Source organism: Canis aureus, chromosome 31 (assembly GCF_053574225.1).
Source record: "Canis aureus isolate CA01 chromosome 31, VMU_Caureus_v.1.0, whole genome shotgun sequence".
In the NCBI taxonomy this organism is placed as follows: Eukaryota; Metazoa; Chordata; class Mammalia; order Carnivora; family Canidae; genus Canis; species Canis aureus.
Window position 1 is genome coordinate 26,422,176 of NC_135641.1, and position 25,994 is coordinate 26,448,169.

General features: G+C 38.0%; 1 protein-coding gene across 5 annotated transcripts in view; it reads left to right on the plus strand.

Annotated features, from left to right (window-relative positions):
- Positions 1-25,994, plus strand: part of TP63 (tumor protein p63) — a 218,115-nt gene that overhangs the window by 47,388 nt on the left and 144,733 nt on the right. The window contains exon 1 of one of the 5 annotated variants that reach the window (XM_077880069.1): positions 25,505-25,594. The exons of the other annotated variants lie outside the window; for them this stretch is intronic. The gene's annotated coding sequence lies outside the window, so the exon portion shown is untranslated. Of the gene's footprint in view, positions 1-25,504; positions 25,595-25,994 lie in introns of those variants that run through there. 5 annotated transcript variants of the gene reach the window in all.

Here is a 25,994-nt window from a genome sequence, read left to right on the forward strand (position 1 = left end):
TCTCCCTCTGCCCCTCCCAAAAAGAAATCAAAACTAAAGAATTTATTAATTCCATATTACACAAACATGTCTACCAAGCCAAGGACTTCTCTCACCTTGCTCTTAAATGTGCTTTTTAAATATGGAGAAAATCTCTACAGAACATTGTAATATTTTCCAATCACTCTCTAGTCTCAGCATTACCATCACCCAATCCAAACAATTTAGCACGCAGGATGACAATTATAGTAAGCTTATTTTGGCAGGAAAATAGATCAGCTTGCCGCTGTGACCTTAGTCCTTAATTCAGGTTTTTGCCCTAGAGACTCTTCCTATCTTCTGCCTGTGGGCTCTCAGCATCTTGTGACACATCAAGCTATACATCTGATGATGGTGTACTTCTTCTCCATCTAACACCGATAAATCAGACCCAGAATTACCTAGATCCTCCTATCAGCCAGGCAAAAGGTAAATTTCTCAAAGACCAAGGAACACAGGTTATCAGCAGCTGTGTTTAATAGATAAGGTAGGGCCACAAAGAAGACTTGAAATGTTGCCTAACGTACGAGCAGTTCTGACTCCAGAACCAGGCTGTTTCATGGAAAACCCAAACACGGCCCCCAAACAATGCTCTACATCTTGCATAATTTCACGCATACTTTCACACACAAGAGAAGATCCCGAAGTGTATATAACAAGTCTTGCTTCATATTACTTCATTATGTTTCCTTGAAAGCACTCTTGCTAGCCCACTTTCCTGAGATTTTAGCAATATGTAGACAGGGAATTTTAACTTTGCTGATAATTGTTGTCAATATTGATTATATTTTAGAACCATACTAAGCTATGATAATTGTTTTCAAAGATTTATTTCTTTATTTGAGAGAGAGTGCATAAGCAGGAGGGTTTGGGGAGACGGAGAGAGAATCCCAAGCTGACTTCTTGCTGGACGTGAGCCCAACATGGGCTCAAGTCCCCGACCCTGAGATCATGACCCTAGTCAAAACCAAGAATCGGATGCTCAATGAACTGTGCTACCCAAGTGCCTTATGATATGATAATCTTTAATAGCACAGGTTTATGATAACATTGGCTAAAACCAGAATTTAAAAAACTACTTTTATGGCTCCAACAGTTTAAACATTTCTTCCTTCCAATATCTAGCTTAGATTCTTGCATAATATTTGAATAGCTATAATCACAGCGCAGATAAAGTTGGATTAATTAAATATATCATATACACACTTTTCTGAATTTAACAGAGTGATCTTTTAATGACTGTACATAATATTGTACTATGTATATTTGCTGGTAGATAATAAAAAACAGTTCTTTCATGTTGACTTTTAGGTGAGTTACATATTTTTTGTTATTATTAACAATTGTCATAATCTGTACATTCATATATTTTATTTGTCTAAACATTTTCCTTCGGAAATAACCCCAGGCATAGGTTTGCTGTCTCAGAAGGTAGGATATGTTTATGATTACAGCATATTAAAATGTTTGCTCTTTTAGGTATTTCATAGTAAAACTTTATTAAGCAGAATGCCCCAAATGTAAAATTTAGATTTTCCTGAAAATTATTATTTTAAAAATAATATAAATATCAATACATTATAAGCATTATAAATTAAAAATCAGAAGTGCAAATCAAAACCACTAGGTGATATCACTCCATACCTGTTTAGAATGGCTGTTATGAAAAAGACAAGAAATAACAAGTATTGTTGAAGATGTGGAGAAAAGGGAAAACTTGTCCACTGTTGGTGAGATGTAATTGGTGCAGCCATTATGGAAAACAGTATGGCTATCTCTCAAAAAATTAAGAATAGAAGGACCATATAATCCAGCAATTCACTTTGGAGTATTTACCTTCATTTTCATACATATTAACTCAAGAAAATTTACATCTGTATGTTTATTGCAGCCTTATTTACAATAGCCAAGATACAGAGACTACCTGTATGTGTCGTTGGATAAATGGATAAAGAAGATGTGGAATAAATATATACAATTAAGATTATTCAGCCATTAAAAAAGAGTGAAATTGACATTTGTGACAACATGGCTGGGCTTTGAGGGCATTTTGCTAAGTGAAATAAGTCAGACAAAGAAAGAAATACTGTATGATTTCATTAAAGAGTAAATCTTTAAACTTCTTATTAAGGGAAAAAATTCTAAAGCTATATATGATGATGAATGTAAAGTGGACCTATTGTGGTGATCATTTTACAATCTCTACAAGTATCAAATCATTATGTTGTACACCTGAATTTAATATATAGTCCTATGTAAAATATACCTCAATAAAAAAAATTAAAAGTCAGTGAGACAGGGTGCTTGGATGACTCAGTTGGTTAACGTCTGCCTTTGGCTCAGGTCATGATCCCAGGGTCCTGGGATGGAGCCCAGCTTCTCCTTCTCCCTCAGCTGCTCCCCCTGCTTGTGCTCTCTCTCTCTCTCTCTCTGAAATAAATAAAATCTTTTGTAAAAAAGTCAGTAAGACAAATTTAAAGCCCACAAATATACTTTTTTTTATAAATTTATTTTTTATTGGTGTTCAGTTTGCCAACATATAGAATAACATCCAGTGCTCATCCCATCAAGTACCCCCCTCAGTGCCCGTCACCCAGTCACCCCCACCCCCCGCCCACCTCCCTTTCTACCACCCCTAGTTCGTTTCCCAGAGTTAGGTGTCTCTCATGTTCTGTCTCCCTTTCTGATATTTTTTCTCCTTTCCCCATTATTCCCTTTCATTTTTTTTTATATTCCCCAAATGAATGAGACCATATAATGTTTGTCCTTCTCCGACTGACTTACTTCACTCAGCATAATACCCTCCAGGTCCATCCACGTTGAAGCAAATGGTGGGTATTTGTCATTTCTAATGGCTGAGGAATATTCCACTGTATACATAGACCACAGCTTCTTTACCCATTCGTCTTTCGATGGACACCAAGGCTCCTTCCACAGTTTGGCTATTGTGGACATTGCTGCTAGAAACATCGGGGTGCAGGTGTCTCGGCGTTTCACTGCATCTGTATCTTTGGGGTAAATCCCCAGCAGTGCAATTGCTGGGTCATAGGGCAGGTCTATTTTTAACTCTTTGAGGAACCTCCACACAGTTTTCCAGAGTGGCTGCACCAGTTCACATTCCCACCAACAGTGCAAGAGCGTTTCCCTTTCTCCACATCCTCCCCAACATTTGTTGTTTTCTGCCTTGTTAATTTTCCCCATTCTCACTGGTGTGAGGTGGTATCTCATTGTGGTTTTGATTTGTATTTCCCTGATGGCAAGTGATGCAGAGCATTTTCTCATGTGCTTGTTGGCCATGTCTATGTCTTCCTCTGTGAGATTTCTGTTCATGTCTTTTGCCCATTTCATGATTGGATCCACAAATATACTTTAAAAAAATTTTGCTACACTTAATTTAATTATAAACTTACTACTAATTCAAGACAGATCTTAGGGGTACCTGGCTGGCTCAGTTGGTAAAGCATGTGACTCTTCATCTTGGGGTTGTAAGTTCAAGTCCCACATAGGATGTAGAGATTACTTAAAAATAAAACCAAGAGAGAAAGAAAGAAAGAAAGAAAGAAAGAAAGAAAGAAAGAAAGAAAGAAAGGCCATTCTATAGAATAGTCCTTCAATATATTTGGTCACTAGTCATAATAAAAGTATGCTGTTTGTGTAGCATATGTGTACTGTGCACACACACATATATATACATAGACGTGTAACTATCTATAAATTGAACCACAAAATTTCATGAAACAATACTGTATGCAATGGGATCTGATATATTCCAATTATTCCCTTGTGATTTATCCTATTCCAGTGTCATCCCTCACATTTACATGATTGATCATTTTCTCTTTTTCTTTTCTTAAGCTAGCTATAGCTCACTAAATTGATTTTATGATCTTGACCAGTAGATTAATAAACAGTCTTTAAAAGCAGCCTTGACAATATGTACAACTTAAGAAAATGATTTACTAACATTTCACTTCAATAACTATAGGCCCTATTTTTAACTATTTTAGCCAGTTTCAGCAAATAATTTTTCTGTCAGTGTTAGTAGTTATGATAGTTTCATTTAAAGAAACCAACTTGTTTTGTGAATGAAAGTCTAAAAGAAACCACAGTCTTTCAGCTTCCTCTTTTGCTCATTAGCCAGAATCTGATTTTTGGGTCTGTCATTTGTAAATTCTGTGTCAAAATTCACACTCTAACCAATGGCATATAAAAGCATTCAGTTTGGCTGTTCAATTTCTTCTCTGGCCTGAATACATCTAACCTTTGAGGAAAAATTCAAATGGATATACTTGCTGAGATACGGTATGTACAAGGGGCTGGGAGTGCCTGACACGGAGCAGACTTCTAGAGCATGTTTGCTGATCACAAACGAACAGATTACAAAAGGGAGCACATGCAGGAGTGTGGAGAATCAACAGGCCAGGGGCTTTTTTTTTGCGTGTAATGTTTTCCAACTTTTAATCTAAATAGCCTTTTTTTCCCCACAAAAGAGTTGATCTATGAGTTAGTTATCGCTTTATTTCACAAGCCTCTGGCTAACAGAAAGATTATATTTCTGTCTAACCTTTTCTTTGTTCCCTTGTATTTTTTTTCTTTTTTCTATTATGGGTATGAAAATCTAAAGCTGAAGTACAATGTTAAAAGATTAATTTGTCTTTGTTTTAATTCATCCACTGCATGTAGTGGAACATGTAGTAAATAGAACACTGGTTTGTTTTGGGTTTTGTTTTGTTTTGTTTTTTGTTTTTTGTTTTTTGTTTTTGTTTTGTTTTGTTTTGTTTTGCTTTATTTAAGAATTACAGTTGCTTTTTTATTTATGATGTCTTTATAAACATTTCCTGGATAATTAGTCTTGTCTTTGATTTATCACTCCAAGGAGGATACTTTGAGATCATACAGGGAAAGCTATAATAAGAGATGATAGAACTCAAGGATTATAGTCCTGCTTTAAGGATTTGGTCATACAACTTAAACTTTGTCCCCATTTTCTCTATCCATAGGATGGATACTTATGACCTTATATTTTGTAAGAATACTTTGGAATTGAATAAATATATGTATTGATAAATGCTCTGAGTTATTAAAATAAAGACATCATTATCGTATTATTTACTTAGCAATAGCAAGAAAAATGTGTGACACCTCAGATACCAAGTACTTCCTTGGGTCTATTATGTTTCTTTTAAAGCTTTTATTTATTTATTTGAGAAAGAGAGAGAGAGCAAAGAGCACAAGGGGTGGGGAGAGGAGCAGAGGGAGAGGGAGAACCAGACTCCCCACTGAGCAGGGAGCCATACTCAGGGTTTGATCCCAGGACCCCTAGATCACGTCCTGAGCTGAAGGCAAACACTTAACCAACTGAGCCACCCAGGTGCCCGGAATCTATTATTTTAAAAAGAAGTCTATTTTATACTGGACTTACATGACACTATTGAGTCATGGAGGTTTATGGATGTGTTGGGGGAGTAGGATAAGGGAGGAAAGGAAAAGAGAAAACACACTGAGTGTCCCTAGGTGTCAGACCTTGTAAATATACTTTCTCAGGTTAACTCTCCTAACATCCCCAGTGGATATAACCTATTATCCTAGAGGAGGAAAACATAGCTCAAAGAGGCCACGTGAACTTGTCCTTACCTCACGATATGTAAGTTACTGAGCTAGAATTTGAGCCCCACTACAAAATTCAGCTTCATAGGAAACCATGAGGTTTCTCAACTTCCAAATTGCTGCTTTGGAAACGTCTGTTTGCAGCTAAAATAGGAAAGGGCAGGGCTAATTTAATTAAAAGAAATAATTTATAATATTATCCAAAGAGATTTCATTTTTAGCTTCCCTCAATGTTTCCATTACAATTTTAGCTGAAGATTTGGATCATTTCTTATTTTATCTTGCAGGTTTAGCCACTCTAGTTCCTGGACTTATAAAAATACACTTGCTAAAGATGAGTTAAAGGGCAAGACTTATACTGAAATTTCTCTGCTTGGTTATTTGTGTAAATAAAATGGTCCTTTGGGAGAGTGACTGGAGGTTGAGTTGGAAGGGGGAAAGCTTGACTGAGTTAGGGAAATTCCAGATGACAGGATTGCCAGATCTCCTGCTGACCCTGTATTGCCAAACTCCACCTCCTGCTCTTGTGCAGGTGTGTGTTCCTTAAATAGTGATGTCTACAAATCAAGCAGTGTTAAAATGCAAAGCAGGGGGAATTCCTGTGCACTGGTTGCTGCCAAGTTCCTAGAGTTTTAACAGCGCACTCACCAAACTGCCTCCTTCCCCTCCAAAAAATATAAATAAGTTCAATATCAAGAATGTATTCATCAATTAGAGTGCCTCTCTGTTCTCTTGGAGGGTGTGAAATTTCTGTAAACGCATCAGTAATGGTAGCCAAGTCTAAGGCAACTAACTCTGTGTGGGTCTTGTGTTGTCAGAGATAAGGCTTTTGACCTTGATGTTGCCACCAGTCTTCTAGTTGAGACAAGGACTATTACCTCATCATCTGAAACAGATTTTCCCGTCTATGATTTGGGTGTAGTGCTTTTCAGAAACCTGCCTTGTAGAATTTAGGGCCAAGAACCCGGTTGCTACTGCTCAGGAGAAGGATGAAAGATCTGGGTTTTAATTCAAGGGTATATACAGAGTCTATATGTGTGTCCAGCACTATGCTGAAGGAGATGGAGGATGACAACATAAGAAAGAGCTATTGTATCCTAATAGGACTAGTGTGAGGTATGCTCTAACCAGGGGTAGACAAGAGCTGTTACCATGTGAACAAGGGTAAAAAGTTAAAAAAAAAAAAAAATTGCAAATTCTACCCGGAGGGCTTGGAGAAGATTCAAAGAGGGAAGTAACATTAGCTCCATGTCTTGAAGGATAGAGAAGATGGAGGCACTTCAGGTGGAGGGAAAAAAAAGCAAACAAAAGTACAGAGAATAGAGTTTAATTGGGGAGGGTGTGTTGCCTTGTGTTAAGGTGGTAGCATTATAACTGCATTATAATATACACGATATTGTCTGGCAACTAGAAAAATAATATGTGGACATACTGTCTCCATTTGGGTCCATCTCCTTATTTCATATCAGTTGGATTCTTGCACTGATGTTCTATGTCTTATGCTTATGGCCATTTGAATTTGTGACCCTGGGCTTGAATAAAGAATATGAGGGCAGGGGGTGGGTTGATGGAACTTCTATAATAGGAGGCTCTTGATCTGGGTGTTGGTGGATGGACAGGGAAAAAATAAAATATCCTTTATTTGAAGGATAAAGTGGAGAAGGTCTGGAGGCCCCGGGATAAAAGCAGTAGCTAGCTGGTAGGCAGAACTTGAGTTTCTTTTGGAGAGTTATAGGACCCAAGCTGGACAAGGAAAATACAGGGCAATTCAAATTACTGTACATTTATTGAGGTCATACCTTGCACCAACACTGCTAATAGGCACAGTGGTGGATATTGAGATACAGTAATACATTGCCCTTGTTCTCAATTATAAGGAATGGAGACAGACACATAAGCAAACTATTGCACAAGGCAGAGGGTAGTAATAGCTAGCAGTTTGCCGTGGAAGAATGGAAGACAGATTTATTGTGACTGGAGAGGGATAAGAAACATTTCTGAAGAATTATATTTGAGGTGCCATGTAAAGATTAGCTAGGTCACTAATTTGTAAACAAATATGACTGAAAGAAAGGAAAGGATGCAAAGAAAGAGGCCATCAAATGCAAGAACTATTTCAGAAGTTAAGACTAAGTTATGAATTATATTTTATTATAAGATGATATTAGATCATCAAGCATCTTCAAAGCTGTGCCATTGAATCTGGACTTCAAACTTGATAGGGAGCCATTGAAGATATCTGCCATAATCAAGTCAATTTATGAACTCCAGGGTGCTGGTGGACTCCATTACTGCCATATCTTATAGCTCTAAGAAAGAGCTAGATTCGTGTGGAATTTCCCCAGACCACCATACCATCAAAAGATAGGTCAGGATCAGAATTCCTTCTTATTTGGCTTAAAGATTAGATATGTATTGAGATGCACAAACCTAGCTCCTTAATATGGGCTGATGGCCCCTCCATCTCCACCTCCACCCTTGGGCTCTGAGAGCATTTGATTTATTCTCTGTATTTCTGGCACTTAACACACTGCCTGGCAAGTAATAGGTACTCAGTAAATGTTTGCTGAATGAATGGACAAACTACTAACTTGTTTTAACAAGTGGGGAAGAGCCTGGTTATCAGTGCTTGAGTAAACAATCTACACATGAGCATCTGGTTTTGAGCGGGCCTGAAAGCTAGCCTTTGATATTTCCTCTTTGGTCTTTGAGTTCTTGGACAAATAGCTGGTTTTCCTGAGGTGAGTCTCCTTCATTTGAAACAAATTTATCTTATCCCAAACCACCAGAAAGCAGTCTTAAACATGCTACACCAGCCTCAGGGGACTGATCCAGTTGCAATTTCACAAAGTCAAGCTTCCCATCTCTCTGACTTACTTCCTTTTTGAATTTTGAAAGGAGCGGAGATTAAAGGCTGCCATAAGATAACAAAATATATTTCAAATCTTTCTCTTACAAATACTACAGATGAACAATTAAATTACATATGAATTGCAGTTTCATATGCAGGGTTAATTGAGCAAGTTATTAAATTTCTAATATTATATTAAATAATCTATTTCCTGGAAAAATTTTATATCCCTTTTTATAATTGCAACTGATGCTCTCTTTACAATTGCATATTATATTAATAAACATGCCAATGGTAATGAGTGCACATCAGTTTTTAAGTCTTTTAAGAGATTGTACAAATCACTAATTAGGAAATATTTGATCAAGTGAAAAGATTGCGTCCACCAGAGAAAGAGTGGTTAAGGCCTTGTCTTTCATTCTCTCTGAAGCGTATTTTTTAAAGTTTCCATTTTTTTAAAAACACATTTGAAATCTAAAAGCAATTTGGGGGAGAGTTGGTTTCCAACTCTCCAGTTTATGTGAGATACACATGGATACTCAGTGGTATGTTGTTGGTACCTGGAATTAAATTAAAGACACCACGTGGGCACCCTGGGTGGCTCAGCGGTTTAATGCTGCCTTCAGCCCAGGGCCTGATCCTGGAGACCCAGGATCGAGTCCCATGTCGGGCTCACTGCATGGAGCCTGCTTCTCTCTCTGCCTGTGTCTCTACCTTTCTCTCTCTCTCTCTCATGAATAAATAAATAAAATCTTAAAAAAAAAAGACACCACGTGAATGGAATTGTGTATGTGTGATCTATGGTAACACAGTATTCTTACAAGTTGGAATGCGGAAAAAGAACTATTTCTAAGTGTTTTCTCTTCAAGTTCTGGGCTCATTTCTTCCTTGTCATGACATTTTAAAAGGTGCTTCTGTTCCCAGTCTTCTCTCCTAACCCTGGTGTTCTGCTTGTCCTGAAAACCTGCTGAGACATATGCCAAGAGATTAGGTCTCAGTTTACATCCCTGGGGTCATCCTTTCACATAGTGCAGGCCCATTGCAGAGATATCAACATTCAAAGGACACATACAGAAAAACAAGAAAACAGAAATCTTGCTTTGGCAGTTTCATTAAGTTGTAGGCTTGTAAGTTAGGTGCTTGGAAATCTTGAGAAGTTTCCTTTATGTAAACTTTGGCACTGTGTGAGTGACTCCTTTTGTGTCTTCAAGATCTCTTTCAAGATTTCCTTATTGGTGTACATGACTGTCTTTGATAGATTTCCCTTGATTAGCAATCATCTTTGCATCTTTCCAAAGTTCTCTCAAAAATGAGAGGCCACTAGGTTCTTAAGAGGGAGTATGAAAAAAAAAAGTGGTAAATAGATGTCAAAGCTTTCATTCAGCATGCACCTTAGAACTGAGTCAATTTTACACACACACACACACACACACACACACACACACACACACGAAAGTCACCTTTTTGAAAAAGCGTGACCCGAAAACCAAAACCAAAGTCCAAAGAAAGATTTGTTGGTGTGTATTTAGCAAACAGTTTTTATTTCCATGATTGACTATATTTTCCATCTTCCATTAAAGTTAGATGTGGCTATGTGATTTGGTTCCTATCAACGCAATATGGACAGGAGTGCTGCTTCCTATGTCCCCACTTCCTAAGATTACCATAAGATCCTTCTCACACCTTCAACCTTCCTCTCTTCTCTCCTCCCCTTCCCTCCCTTTCCCTCCCCTTCTCTCCTCTCTCTACTTATAGGCTGGATAGGGAGGACCCAGAGTAAGTTTTGGAGGCCCTAGAGGATAGTCTGGCATGGACAGAGGATTCTGGATCTTTGAGTCACTGCTAATAGGAAAGCTGCCTGAAAGGAAATGTCCTCCTAAGATTTTGTGTGAATGTGAAATAAAGTCTGGCTGTGGCATTTGTTTTGAGATTATGGCATTTATTTTCCACTGTAGTTAGCTTTTACTGTAAAACAAGGATCATATAGGATATTTTCTGATCATTGAGAAGATGAAGTTTTCAGGGAGGATACATTTGGTGTCTCTACGAATGTGCCTTGATCAGCATGAATACCTAATAGGTGTATGTCTGTCAGCCAAAGATTATTTCAATTACATACTGACGCTGATGGAAAATAACTGTACCTGTAATAAGGTCACAAGTGGATTCCTGGGTGGCTCAGTTGGTTAAGTATCTGCCTTCGGCTAAGTGTCATGGGATCAAGTCCCACATTGGGAGTCTGCTTCTCCCTCTACCTCTCCACCATGTCTGTGCACTCACTCACTGTCTCTCAAATAAAGAAATAAAATCTTAAAAAAAAAAAAAAAAAAGGTCACAAGTGCTGAGTCTGAGACCGGCCCTATGGTGGTTTTGGGTCCAGCCATCCTGGTATTATAAATCTGATGCTAAAAATCAAAGCAGCGAGCCGTGTATAGAATTTGGGCACTGTACATACACCACAATGAATCTTAATGTGGAATTGTGAAGATTGATCACTGTATAAATTTCTGTGCAGTGGTTTGGGTTGTTTTTCTTTTGTTTAAAAAAAATCAAGAGACCATAAAGCTGTCTGAGAAATAACTGTAAGTCTCTATGGAACCAAACTATGCTTCTCATTATAATTGCTGTGACTCATCATTCTTAGGGGATGGGAATTTCAGACCACAATTTAGGACAGTGATAGCCATTACCTACCTTTTATTGAGTAGCTACCAGGATCTGGACCAGATACTTTATTCTTACTGAAATGTACTGCATTAGATATTTGTATCTCTGTTTTCCAAATGAGGAAACTGAGGTTTAGAAAGCTTATATATAACTTGCTCAAGGTCAGGCATTTGTAGTGTGGCAAAATCAGGATTCCAAAGTTCATGTTCCCAATCAGTATGAAGGGTCACCCATCATAGACCCTTAGAATCTTTATCTTTAATTATATTAGATACTCCCCTTTCATGTATTACGCTCCCTTTGTGAAATCTATTTTTATTCTCTCTTCTTGAGTGAGGCCATACCCCAAGTGATAGCATATTTGTTCAAGACAATTTTGTTGTAATAAATTTACATCATAAGATTTTCTTAGATTCTCAGAAACTAGGCTTTAAATACATTGTGTAAATAATATGACGATTTACATATTTTTGTCAGCCTTTACTTACTTTGAATTCCAAAATATAATGGAACTCTTCCATGATCACCTCTCTATTAAAGAGATAGAACTTACCACACTTCCCCCCTCCCCAACTCTGTACCAATAGTGGATTGGTTTCATTAGAAGAAGAACTTTTCAGCTTTCATTTCACTCAACACGGTGGAGAAGCAAGAAACCTATAGCTTTTATTGCAATGGGTCTTAAGGATTTTATGGTAGCCTGAATTTTATAGCCGAATATTTGAAAGTTAGCCAAAATAAAAAGTTATCTTATTGGGGTACCTGGGTGGCTCAGTCAGTTAAGCATCTGACTCTTGGATTCAGCTCAGGTCATGATCTCAGGTTGTGGGATCAAGCCCCAAGAGAGGCTCTGTGCTCAGAGTTGGCTTGTGATTCTCTCCACCACCCTCTGCCCTCTCCTCACTCTCTCTCTCAAATAAATCAATTCAATCTTAAAAAAAAAAAAAACAAACAAACAACTTACCTTACCCACATTCCTTCCCCATAATGGCATTCATCTATTCTGAAATTTCTCTTTAGTCCATCTACAAATCATAGACCTCATCTCCTTTAAGAGTGAGTTACCAGAATCTCCAAGAATCTTTGCACCTAATTCATAATCATTTATTGCAATAACTTGCTAAAACATAGATGTACACATGTACAAAGTAAACACATGGATACACAGACACACAGTGTGTTCTGGCCTTAAACTGCTCCCATGTTCCGGCATCCCTAAAACTAAGTAGTTGTTGCTACTCCATTTAATAATCTGACGGACCCACAAACACATGCCCTTGTCTGGACCAATCACAGATCATCTCATAATAGATAATATCCTAAATATCATCTTTCCCATGGATCAAAGCACTTATTCGCTTGAGAGAGGTGTCAAGCCATACTTGCAACTTAATAACTTTGAAAAACAAACAAATGAATGAAGTTGTTTTGATAACTAAGATGCAGGAGACTTAGCTCCAGATGGCAGCCAACTGGTCCTAAGGCAAGGTGGGTAGAATGGCAAGTGAGAAGTTATACTGTTTTAAACAGCTGCACTATAGCTTTTTTTCACACAACTAGGCTACATTTGATTTTTTCCTATGCTCAATGTAGTCTTGTGACCTCACAAGCCTGCAGGTCACAGAGAATATCTGAAATTGGGATTATAAATATCCTTTGTAAACGAGGTTAGTCTCATTAATCAAAAGTAATCATGTTTGTCCAATCCCTATGTTGTTTATTGCTTCTGTAAAACCTGGGAATGAGGCCCGAGAAGATCTGTTCTGCACTGGATAAGCCCCGTCCTCTAGTGCAGTTTACTTTGCTTCCTCTTTCCTTTTAGCCTGAAATTGGATCCACTCTCCAAAAGTTGGTCTTCACACTGAACTTAGAAAGGGAAGACAAAATTCATAGTAATGAGGAACATATATATAAGGGATAGAACAGAGAAGTACATTTCTGTGGGAAAAGGAGAAAGCTTGCACTGTGATCCATTTTCCTCAGGCTCCGAGAACTAAAATTAAAAATTGATAAAGACAGATAACAGCACGATGGGCTGCCAATTGGAAAAACAGGAAGTGCTCATCTGTAACAGAATCAGCTATGAGGATGTGTCACAAGCATCAACTAGGGGTGGACTTAACACCATTGATTACCAAGAGTCTGGAGGGAAATCCCAGAGACGACATTGCAGTGATCAGAGAACCATAAGACCATTCTGCTCCTGGTATCCATAGTTTCCTTTCTTCCCTGCTCCTAGGGCACCTGGTTTAGCAGCAGTCTGTAGTGTTACGTGGCACAGCTCAGCAACTTCTTAGCCCTAAGCTTCTGAATGTGCTTCTGCAGCAGCCACCATGTCCCATTTGTCTCCCTGTTGCAGTGCCCAGACGTCACACTTCCATAGGTGCTCTTTTGGCATCTCATTTGTTAGAAATCTTTTTATACCCCAAACCATTTTTATAAACACTCCACTTGACCAACCCTGTGCCTCCTTTGTAATGTGAAATCTTCATGATTATGCAGTTACACTTTTATTTTTAAAGTCATGGTCAGCAAACTTTTCATATAAAGGGTCGAACAGTAAGAATTCTAGCCTGACAGGCCACACAGTCTTTGTTGGAACTACTGGACTCTGCCCCTGTGATGTGAGAGCTGCCTTGGACCGTCCTGAGATGATGCACAAAGCTGTACTCCAAAGAGCTGTCCAGAAACAGACAACAGTCATTTAGTGGGTGGTAGTTTGTAGACCTCTGTTTTACCAGAAAGTGTTACACTTTTTTTTCAGTCAGGTTTCCTTTGAGAGTCTTTCTCTATGGAATTATACCTCTCCTTTTCTCTTTGAATTCTTTGGAAATCTTCTCTGAAATGCAGATAAATGTCTTAAAGATCATGCTTCATTTATCTTTGGTCCTCTGACCAGTCTGGGTTGGCTAAGTGGTGTGGCATTTAAAAAGCATGGAGCAATCAACTACACCTTAAAAGAATTTTCATTTTTCACATGTGTTTAATTCCATCTATTTTATTTTTTATTATTTATTTATTTTTTGCTCTTTAGATGGATGTTAAAGAAGAGTCAGTTCACAGTCTTGAGGAACACATTTGTACCTTTCTTCTTTTCTCTTCAGGTTTCACAGGTTGCTCTATTAATCTTTTTCCACCCAACCTTGCCCCAAACCCACCTTCTCTAGCAAGCTCAATCTACAGATATCTCATCCCCTCCCCCAACCTCTGATTCAAAGCACTTTATTTTGCAGATTGACAAAAATACCCTTGCTAATTTTTTTTCTTCTTTCCTTTTCTCGTTTCTCCACTCCCAGATTCAAAAGCCAAAGAGCTAGGGCAAAGAGGGAGGATCGAGGCCACTGGAGGGAGTTCAGATCAAAATCCATGAACATTCCTCATTTTAATTTTTCATCTTGTCTAAATTTTCACATTTTTATTATCATTATTAGCTTAAGGATGTTCCAACTACGTGTGAAAAAAAAAACCCCTTGTACACAGTACCTAGAAAGAATATCAGTGAAAGTGGCCTCAGAGGCCATCCTCCCCAGCACACTTAGATGGTGTGTCTCCCAACATAAAGGGGATTGCAAGCCAGAGGGAGGGGACGAGAGAGACTGGCTACTGCTTCTCTGCCACACATTTATCAGTCACCACCTCCTCACAGACTTAGCCATTTCCCACGAAGACAAAGTAAGCAAACAGAAGAAGGCTTCCAGGGCCAAGGGCCACAGTGCAGTCACCATATAACCAGCTCCTGCACGTCGCTGGACAACTTAGAGTGCTCATCACACTGCCTTCGTACAGGAGGTGGGAAGTCCAGAAATGTGGAGTGTCACTGCTACCAGATGGGGTTGCTATCAGAGGACACTGACAGGGAGGACCTTCATGAAGACCTAGAGGCCTGAATCGAAACTTGGGCAACAGTAGCTCTTGGTATGCTGAGAAAGTTTCCAAGAGCCTTGATAGTCCTGGTCTCGGCTTGCAGCGGGCAGTCTTTACCAGGGGTTATTTATAGGTTTGCCTAGGTGTGTTGTCTGGCACCAGCTGAATGTAGAAAGAACCAGGGCTGGTTGTGTAATAGTGAAGAACAGTAGGCTTGGGATCCTAAAACAGTAGAATAATAAAATAGGAAGGAAACTTAATGGGTATCTAATAATCCAATTACCTTCTTTGACACAGAGGGGGAAAATGAAGCTTTGACAGGAAAAGGGAATCACAGAAGTTACCTCGCCAGTTAGTCCAGACAGAGAAAAAGAATATGGATTTTACTGTCAAGTGCTTTTTCCTCTGCATTACTCTTCTTGATGAGAAATAAGAACTTGGTGCAGGATGCAGGGAGAAGCCTTGGGATATCCCACTGAGGTGAGCCAGAGGAAGGTGTAGTGATCCATCTTGCTTTTAGAGGATCAGCTAGGACTTTGTTTCATAAAGGGCCTTCTCCAAACCACCTGGAAGGTGGCTCCTTGTTTGCCTCACATGCCCAGGCTCCTCTCCATGGATGTAAGGAAGAGCCGGCTGCTCAGGTGATTCCGATTTGCTTACCCCCCACTGGAGAATCACCAGCATGAGATGCCAATGGCGCTTAACAATGCCACAAATTAGAATCCCCTGTGGAACTTCTCAATTTTTTAAATAATCCTCCTTCCCAATTCCATTCTTTAATGTTCTGATTTAATTGGTTTGGGGTAGCACCCAGGCAATCTGGATTTTAACCCCCTCCCCCCTCCACCGACCCCCCCCCCCCCCCCAGGGATTCTAATGTGTAGTCAGACTGGAGAAAAGGGAGGCTGCAGGAAGCCTGGGAGTTGAAGCATGGAATGGGATGATAGCACAGAAGTACAGGCGTAAGGGGGACAGTCTGGAGAGAGGTGACTGAGGAGGAAATAGGTCTGAAGGCTGTGGCTCAAGAGAACAGGAAAGCAGAGACAAGGTGTCTCTTTCGGAGAGTAATGAGGTTCGAACAGGCTCAGGCGGAAGCACTTCGGAAGCCAGATTAAACAAAACAGCAAGACTGAGGAGGAAGTCTGTGGAGACCAGATCTACCTACCGGCTCTAGAGGGAAGGGCCTTTGGTTTTCTCACCGAGAAGAAAAGACTAAGGACAGGTGACTCAGAGGAAACTTCTGAACTGGCAGGTAAAGAAGAAATAATGGGACAGTTCTAGAAGAGGGATGCAGCTTGCTGTCAGCAATTCTAGAATCTTCGACCTTCAAATAACAGGGTTAAAAGTCTCTTGTAAAATGAATGATAAGATCTTTGGACCAGAAGGCCTGAGAGGTCGCTAGGGGCAGCCCCCTCACTTCCTAGCAGAGGAACTTGAATCCCAGGGAGGAGCTGGGGCTTGACTAAGAGCACCTGTTACCTGGGGTTCTGACCTCTGCCTGTCTCTGGGAGAGTCAGCACAGTGTGAGAGTCGGGATTACAGACTCTGGAGCCAGCCTATTGAGTTTACTGCCCTCATGTACTGAGTGTGTACTTTGGGGAACTTACTGATATTCTCTGTGCCTCAGTTTCCTGGTCTATAAAATGAGGATTAATATAGTCAAAGGCTATCCTGGATCGTTGGATGGATGAAGTACGTTAATATCCATAACGCATTTAGAACAATGCCTAGCATGTAGGATGTGTTATACAATATTAACTGTAATCATTACACCATACTGTTTTATTCAGGTGATAAAGAGATACTTTAGTGAGTAGGATTGTGGTAATCCCTTGCCCATGTGAGGATGGATATTTGGAGAAAATGCAGATTGGTCATAGTGCCCCATTTTTGATAAAAACTTCAAAGGGATTAGAATGTAGGTGAATCCCCAAGGCATATCTTTGCACACCCAATTTCTTTAAAGTGCAGATTTTGGAGCCTCATTCTAGATCATCACAAACAGAATCTTTGGGAGTTAGGGATAGGGAATTTGTGTTTTCCAAATGTGAGCCAGGTAGTTCTGTTGAACTTTAAAGTGTGACACTTACTGTCCCTAGCTGAGGAAGTGCAGCAGCCTTCCATGGTAAGATTCCAGGGCCTTCCCTCTTGTATGAGATAGGCACTATCCCCTTTTTCCACCATTACAGATCTGGAAATTGAGATTTACGGAGGCAGAATAACTTCCCCAGAGTCATTAGCTTTGTAATGAACAGACTAGAGACTGAAACCAAATCCTTTAGACTCCAGACTCACCATCCTCTCAGTTATCATGTGCTCTGGAGGAAGTAAATTGCCACTTGGCTTCGGTTTTCTTATCTGTAAAATGGGATAATTTTGGTATCTACATTGTAAGATGTTGTGAAAATTAATGCATATGAGGCATATTGCAGAGGACCTTGCCCATAGGAGCAATCAAATATTAACTGTTGTTTCTGCTCTAGATATTGGCATTGTTATGTGTACTCTACTTTCCAAATATTTCCTTCTACAGGCATCTGCTTGACACCCCCTTGGTGCCTGATACTGTGTCAGACTATTGAAATAAATAAATAAATGGTAATGTGAACTTTATCTCCAAGAACCAACTATTCCATGGGAAACTATAAATAAGAAACTGTACTATAAGATAAGATGCAATCCTGACCAGAAAGGAACAAAGAGTCATACTGTCTTAGTAAGAATAAAACTTATTTACCAGGAGCCCTTAGGAAATATGTCAGTCTGGGCAGTTCCATTTTCTAGATAAACATATACTCTTTAAATGGCATTTTAAAAAAATATATATTGGAAGGTAGATATTTCTGAAAATAAAGCATGCTTCTCTGTCTTTTAAACCAAGAATAGTATATACCATGTGAACTCCTCTTAATGATTCAGGATCACCATTGGGAGCCTTTTTTATTGGATTATCATCACATCAAAGTCCTCAGAAGCATCTGAGATGTATCTCTCTCATTAACCTTGTGCTTTTAAAAAAATTTTTCTTTCATTGTTGCAAAATATCCACTTCCCCACAGAAGTCATTGTGATCTGTCAGAAAGAATAGACTTGGAAAACAATTTGATCTTTATTTGTACACTAACTCTGCTAGTCTGTGTGAACAAAGGCCATTCGTCCTTCTGTTCATTCAACAAATATTTATGAATGTCCCATTATTATGTAAGGAATTCTGTTATTTACTGGGATGCAAAAATATATTCATGTAAGTTTTTGTCCTCAGGAGGCTGTAATGTGGACTTTCTTTATTCGTAGCTATAATTTCCTCACATCTTTAAGTGGAACTGAGGCAATAGCTAACATTGCAATGTTAGGAACTTGGGGTGGAGGGCAGTTGGAGAGGGAAATAGTAAATACAGATAGGATTCCAATTCAGGAAATCTCCTATGCTATATCATTCTTTATTAACAAGCATTATGGAGCATTTCCAAGCACTGTTCTGGACCTCAGCGAAGCAGCAGTGAACAAGGCAATCTGTTCGCATTGAGTTTACATTCCTGTGATGGGAAACTGACAATGTACAAGTAAATATATAATACAGTTTTAGATAAGTAATCTGAAATTATATATAGAAGAAGGCCATAGAGGATGAACCAGAGGTGGAAGGGTCTCTCTCTTTTTCTCCTGGTTCTTTGCCCAATGATGTCCATAAGTGTATTGCTTAAGAAATAAATCCTTATGATCTGTTAATTCAATATCAGACATTATTGCTAGGTACTATCCTTTAACATGTATCATATCACATTCAAGAAAAAGATCTCTAAAATTCATTGTTTCTTATTATATACAATTTATTTCCTCCCCTTAGCCAATTTCTATGTTTAATTTTCTTAGAATAAAATTTACCAGGACAAATTATTGAAGTAGTCATGGCATAAAAATTGTTACATCATATGTGAAGGAATTAGATAAACATGGTAATATGAACTTTATACAGAAGATAGACCCTGTAAAACCCTTTCTGTAAAGTGGGTTAAGCAAGGTCAAAAGGAAGTAGAAAGAAGATAACAAGAAAGTGGAGGGGCTGTGAGGATCAGGAATACCAAGATAATTGATTTTTAATGTTTAAAAACTTCTATTTTTTATACCACAGAAATCTTATCTCCTGTTATGATAAAATAAAATACATATTAAAAATTTTAGGTTAAGCTGTTTCAGTACCAAGACTTAGAATGAATGGAGCCTGGGCAGGTGAAAATATATGGTGCTCTTACTTTGAAGGGAGCCAATAAGCTAATTTAGCAAATTGATGGGGGTGAGTACTCCAAAGAATTTGTTCTTGAGTTCTCAGCTTCCTGCCATAATTCATTTTATTTTATTTATTTTATTTTATTTTATTTTATTTTATTTTATTTTATTTATTTTATTTTATTATTTTGTTTTATTTTACTCATTCTTAATTCTTCAGCCCATCACATACAGCCAATAAAACATGTAAAAGTATTTTGCTATAATTTACAGATAATATTGAGACTAAAATATACAGATTAGGTAAATTTATCTTTTAAAAAACAGAATATCTCTTATTACTCAATACAAACATAGCTTACTATTACTCTATTGGTGAGCTGTTCATCTTATCACTCCTAAGAATGAGGCTCATGACTTGGAAGTACCACTGGCTCTTGGAATATATGACCTGAATAAGTCTTTTAATCAGTTATTCAGCTGTAGAATATTGACAGTAATATCCATTCTATGAATTTGAGCCATAAATCCCTGCTATGTCTCACCATTTTTACCTCCAAAATAATGATTTCATAGGGTTCATATGATACACATTTTAGAATATGGCTATCAAGTGAGATGTATGTGGGTATAATTTCATACTAAAGTATAATAAATGTGAATCATTATTTATGTAGTGATAAAATATTGACCACTATGTGTGTGAGCTATGCTCTATGAATTGAGTTACCATCCCATATTTAAAATACTGATATATTAATAGAGATGATTAGACAACTACATAATTATAATACAAAGTAAAGTATGCACTGGGGCAAGAAGAGAAAAGCTTTGACGGGATCTGATGATAATTTATCATCTTCCAGATGATAAATTCTAGATCTGATAGTAGTCTTTAAGCATCCAGGGTGAGGAGCATATCCTTTGGTCTTCTAGTTTGTTTTTTTTTTTTTTTTTCTTTTTTCCTCATTGGTCCAAGATCACTTCTTATTTTTAGGTCCACCTCTGATATTCAAGTTGCTTGTCACTTCTTGAATTCTATGCTGAGCAAATTGTTGTTTCTTCCCTTTTTATACTCCCTAATATAATCGGCCATGAGGAAATTTTTCCAATTTCACACAGTATTAATCAATTGAAACTATAATTTGTCTTAAACTCTCAGAAGATCTTTCATACAGATCAGAGCTTGGCAAACATTTTTGTAAAGGGCCAGACAATAAACATATTAGGCTTTGTGGGCCACATGGTTGCTATTCCAGTTCTGTCAATTCTGCTGCTGTTGCTCAAAAGCAGCCATATATAGCACACAAATAAATTTAGCTCTGTCCAAAAAAAAATTTTTCCCCCAAAACAGCCAGTGGGGCCTGATTTGGTTCATGGGTAGGAGTTTGTCCACAGCTGGTCTAGATGAAAGATTACACTGAAAGTTCTTGGCTTCTAGTTGGGGATTTTGGTTGGAAATGTGTAGGAAATTTATGGAATCTTTGAAAACCAAATACAATCATTTATGTATATGTCAGTATGTGCATTTCTTTCTTTTGTCTTTTTCTATGCATTTATTGTGTGAAGCTATTGCTATGATCAGATTCCCAAAATAGGTCTATAACTAAGAAAAGATTGAAGACCAATGTGAGTAAAGTATTTTCTGAATGAAATCAGATGAATTTCTGGAGGTTTTAGGGAAGTGAACTTTTCTTCAATTTCTAAAACAACTCACTTTGAGTTGTCTGACAACAAATGAAGAACCATCTGTGGTGGTGACATTTTCTTCAGCTGACATTGTAAAATCACTCTCACTGATAGATCTCTGTTGTTATCCACGGTTTCTATTCTCCAGAGACTAGGTAACCAGTAAGGTCCTCCAATCCTGAGATCTTCTGGTCTTCTATGTGTCTCAAAAAAAAGTTTACTTCTATTTTTCCCCATTTTCTTACAATTATTTTTTGTCTAAATTCAATTTGGCATATTCCTCAATTCTAAGAAAATCCTCTGTGGATTTGTATTTCCCCATAGTCCTTCCAGAGCTCTGTTTTCACATATCTGAGTCATGGATGCTACAGGAACTTCCTATCGGGTCTTCACATTGGTGGAAACCCTAACATATCCAAACCCTGATGCCATGGTGATTACAGCTATTCAAATGTCTCTATATTGTAACTTGGGAGCAGTTCATGGATAAGTTCCTTGTGTGTAAGCTCGTATGTATCTATATTTGCATGGTGTAATGGTAAAAATGGCATAAAAGTAAGATGGACTCAAGTCTCCCCTGTCATTATCTTCTACCAAATGCCAAATTCTAAACTGAAATGGATCAGACTGTATTAACTGATCAATCAATTTATAGAAAGTGATGTTGGATGTTAACTTTTTTTGTATGTTCATGGATTTAGAAAGACTGCTCAGTTTACAAAAAAAAATTTTTTTTAATTTTGTTTATTTGGAGAGAGAGAGCATGGGGAAGGGCAGAGAGAGAGAATGAGAGAGAATCCCAAGCAGCTCTGTGCATGGGCTTGATCTCATGATCCTGAGATCATGACCCAAACCAAAATCAAGAGTCAGACGCTTAACTGAATGAGCCACCCAGGTGTCCCACAAAAAGTTTTAATTGTCTACTTTCTTCAGAGCATTTGCAGAGGAATCCAGGATGCCCTGGGTTTAGTATTGGAACCCTGCGGGCTTTCCGTGGGACTGTGAATAAAATCCCTGGGAGTACTTATATGTAGAAAGAAAGTATAGAGGATGAGAAATAAAGCCCTTTTCAGGTTTTGTTGTTGTTGTTGTTCTGTAACTCTGTGCTATAAAAAAAAACTAGGAAAATGGTAATATGACTTTTGACTCCCAATTCTTCATTTGTTAGAGGGCCTGTGTAAACAAAATGGAAACATCATTTCAATATATATATATAGATTACAATAGAACTAACGAAGAACAAGAATGCTTAAAACATGCTGAACTGAGGAAGTAAACTCAAACAATAAAAATAATAATAATAATAATAATAATAATAATAATAATAATAATATAGATGTCTTAGTCTATTCAGGCTGCTACAATGAAATACCATAGATTGGTGGCTTATAGACAACAGAAATTTATTTTTCATAATTCTGAAGGCTAGGAAATCCAAGATCAAGTTGCTGGCAGAGTTGTTTCTTGTGAGGTTCTGCTTCCTAGTTCATAGATGGCAGTCTTCATTCTCTGTAACCTCACTTGGTAGAAGGGGGAGAGAGCTCTTTGGGTTCCCTTTTATAGGGGCATGAATCATTTATGGGGGCTTTACCATGATGACCTAATCATCTCCCAAAGACCCCATCTCCAAATACTATCAGGTTGGGGATTAAATTTCAAACTATGAAGTCTGGAGAGGACAGAAACATCTAGTACATTGCAGTACCCTTTCTAGGGGAGCTGAGCTTTGTATTGAATGATAGCAAAAGTAAAGATTATGACGTAGGAGAAGATGGTGGAGTACAAGAGGTCATAATTTGAAAAGACTCCTGGCTGAAAAGAAACAACCTGTAGGATATATCTGGCTGAATAATTTGGAAAAGAGCATCTGCCCAAAGGAATAAAAAGGATGAGGGATGAAGTCTTATTACATTTTGTCCAGGGCACAAAGATGAGTGATTGTGAATTCTGAGTCAGAAAGGAGTAGCCGGATAAAAATGCTGTTTGGGGAAGATTGATGATCACACATCAGTTAGGAGAGACTGCTGACAAATGAAATGAGGGGCGTGGGGAGCTTCAGTGGGCTGGAGGTGTGAGAGATGGGGGCTATAATCAGAGAAATCGTTACCTTTAAGGCAGTAATTGGTTAGGATGGAGAGTGAAACAAAAAATATGGGATTTAGAGGATTTGGTACTTGAGAGAAGAAAAGATCACTCCCTCAGCGTTAACAACTTATGAGTTGACACTAGATATATAGACTTTGATGGGAGAATTGGGATTTTGTTATATACAATAAAGTATTATGGCAGAAGCAAGCTGTGGGCAATCCGATCTTCAGACAGGTGATAGTGGGAGGAGAAAAGTCTTCTGAATATGAAAGAGAAGTGAACTAATCATGGCAGAAAGGAAAATACAAGAGATTTTTCTTAAGAATTTAGTTTATTAGTTCAGTAATAAAATATATTATTTTATTGGTTATGACACTTTGTTGTTCAAGTTGATTATGACACTAAATGCATATTATCCATGTAAGTTTTTCTTTGCCAGGACTGAAGGTGTCATATGGGTGTGATGATGGGGTGAATATGGAGATAAGGAACAGAGTGGTCATTTTTCAACATGAAGTTAAAAAGGAAAGAATTCTATTTAATGAAGACAAGATGTTAATAGACTTGATTTAGATTGTGTAAGAAGCTTTCTGGAGGTGGACATATCTCAAGCATATGAATAAATTTACTCCTCCAAGGCTCTTGGGCATTGTTGCATGAGATGATGAGACAATTTATTAAAGGGAATCAAGGTGCTCTTTGGCATGCCTAGAACTAAGTATAACAATTAATAATCATAACGGTTGTCATAATAGCAGAGTAAACTGAAAAGATAGGAGCGTTTCCAAACTAAAAATAAAAATGGAATTATGTGATTTGAATGCTCCTGAAGCTAACTGGAAGACTCATTCTGGGGAAGATTTAGAGAGGTTGGTAGTAAAAGCTTAAGTAAAAATTTGATGGATTGATAGATTAGACAGATGGATAGATGGATATACAGAAGAAGTCAGGTTCAGAGTTTTAAACCACTTTTATCTGAGAAGTGGGGACACTCCCATAGTATTTGAGTGCTCAAGTCTCCTTGGAAAACAATAGGGACCTCAGCCGCCTTTACTTACACTACATTTGAGAGTCAGCTCCCATGAATATTGAGAATTTGCAGAAAGGACAGATATTCTGTTAATACCATGCATTGATCAGTACTTCATTTCCTGCTCATCTGAAGGAAAAAGGATAATTCTTGTGATGAGATAGAATTAGTAGGAAATTTTGTTCTTTCACAAATATCCTCCTATGAAAAAAACCTTCATATTGGTCAAATTCTATAGCGAATGAAAATAAGAACCACATATGTATAATATATATAGTTTAATAAATCATGAGCTCATACAATCTTAAATTTAAAGCCTTGCTCTATCATAAATAAATAAATAATAAATAAATAAATAACAAGCCCAGCTCTCTTATTAACTAGCTGAGTGACCTTGAACAATTTCCTTATCCTCTCTGAGCCTAAAATTGTCATGTGGAAAACTGGAAAAGCAGGTCCAGTGAAGTAAAATCCTATCATAATCAATGGCAATCCTTTCCTGCCAATCACCAGGCAAATAGAACACAAACCCAAATGAATGGCCCATGCTGGCTTTTCTGCCCTTTAGAAGGTCACAGTCCAGTGGGAAATTAGGAGCACAGAAGGTTATGGCAGAAGGTAAAAATTAGACATTGAAGGTGTTCTATTTCTGGGATGGAAGTACAAAAACTTTCAAAGGAGCAACATGCATGTCTCACTTAATACTAAATCCCTCACATCGTCTTTCACATAATACTCAATATATTTATTGTCGAGCCCTTTGCACATAAACCTTTGACTAAAATACATTATTAGATGAGGGTAGCAATACATTCACAGAGGGTTTTTTTTTTTTTAAATCTGAGCAATTTCACTGCGTTTTTTTCAATGGCTTTCAAGAACACAGATAATAGTACAACAATTAGAAAGTAATCAGTTTTGGGTATTTGCTTTTAACATAATTTAATTTTAAGTTTAATATTTTTAAATTTATAATAATGGCTGTGTTTAACAACTGGCTTGGAAAATTCTAGAATATTGAACATTCTGCTTTCATTAGCCAATATCCTAGCACATCAATGGATCTAGGCTAAATTCTTCAGGTCTCAGCCTCAGTTCCCTTGTGAAATAAGGTAGCAAGACTAGATGGTCTTTTATTTTTAAGATTTTATTTATTTATTCTTGAGAGACACAGAGAGGGAGGCAGAGACACAGGCAGAGAGAAAAGCAGGCTTTCCCCCAGGAAGCCTGATGTGGGACTCAATCCCAGGATCCTGGGATCATGACTGGGATCACGACCTGAGCCAAAGGCAGATGCCGAACCACTGAACCACCCAGGTGCCCCAGCTAGGCAGTCTTTAAGGGCACAACCAACCTTGACATTCTATGTGGTTCACAAAGGTTTAGATTCGCGTGTGATGCCATCTTTCCAAGTGCGGGCACAATTAGAAGGGAGAACTCCAGGTATGTTTTCCTGGAATTCCTTGTGCCACATTCTCTCTCTACCAGAGGAATGATATCCTGTCAAAGGAGCCTTTGAGTCAGGAAGCCTAGGAGCAGCCAGTGAGCTTCTGGTCTGCATCACTACTAAATCTTGTTTTATTTTGTTAAGTGGATTAGAAGATGTTTAATCAAATATACTTCTACTCTCATAGTATTAAGTTTGGTTCTAAAGGGGAGTAAGGAGGCTTTAAATACCCAGAAAATGATAAGGATGGGAACTGTTATAAGAGGTCAAGGGTTGGGTAATTCATGATGGTGGTTAGTGTCTCATGCATCAATTTATTCTTCCTGGGCTGTGGTTAAAGACCGATGCTGGGGAAAAAAAAAAGACCGATGCTGAATACAATATAGCTAGGGTGAACTGGTTCTTTTTTAATTTTTAGCTTTTCCATCTATTAAATAAGAAAAAAGTATGCTGAATGATCTCAGAGGTCTATTAATTCTAAAATCCATCTATAAAACTAAAGTTGT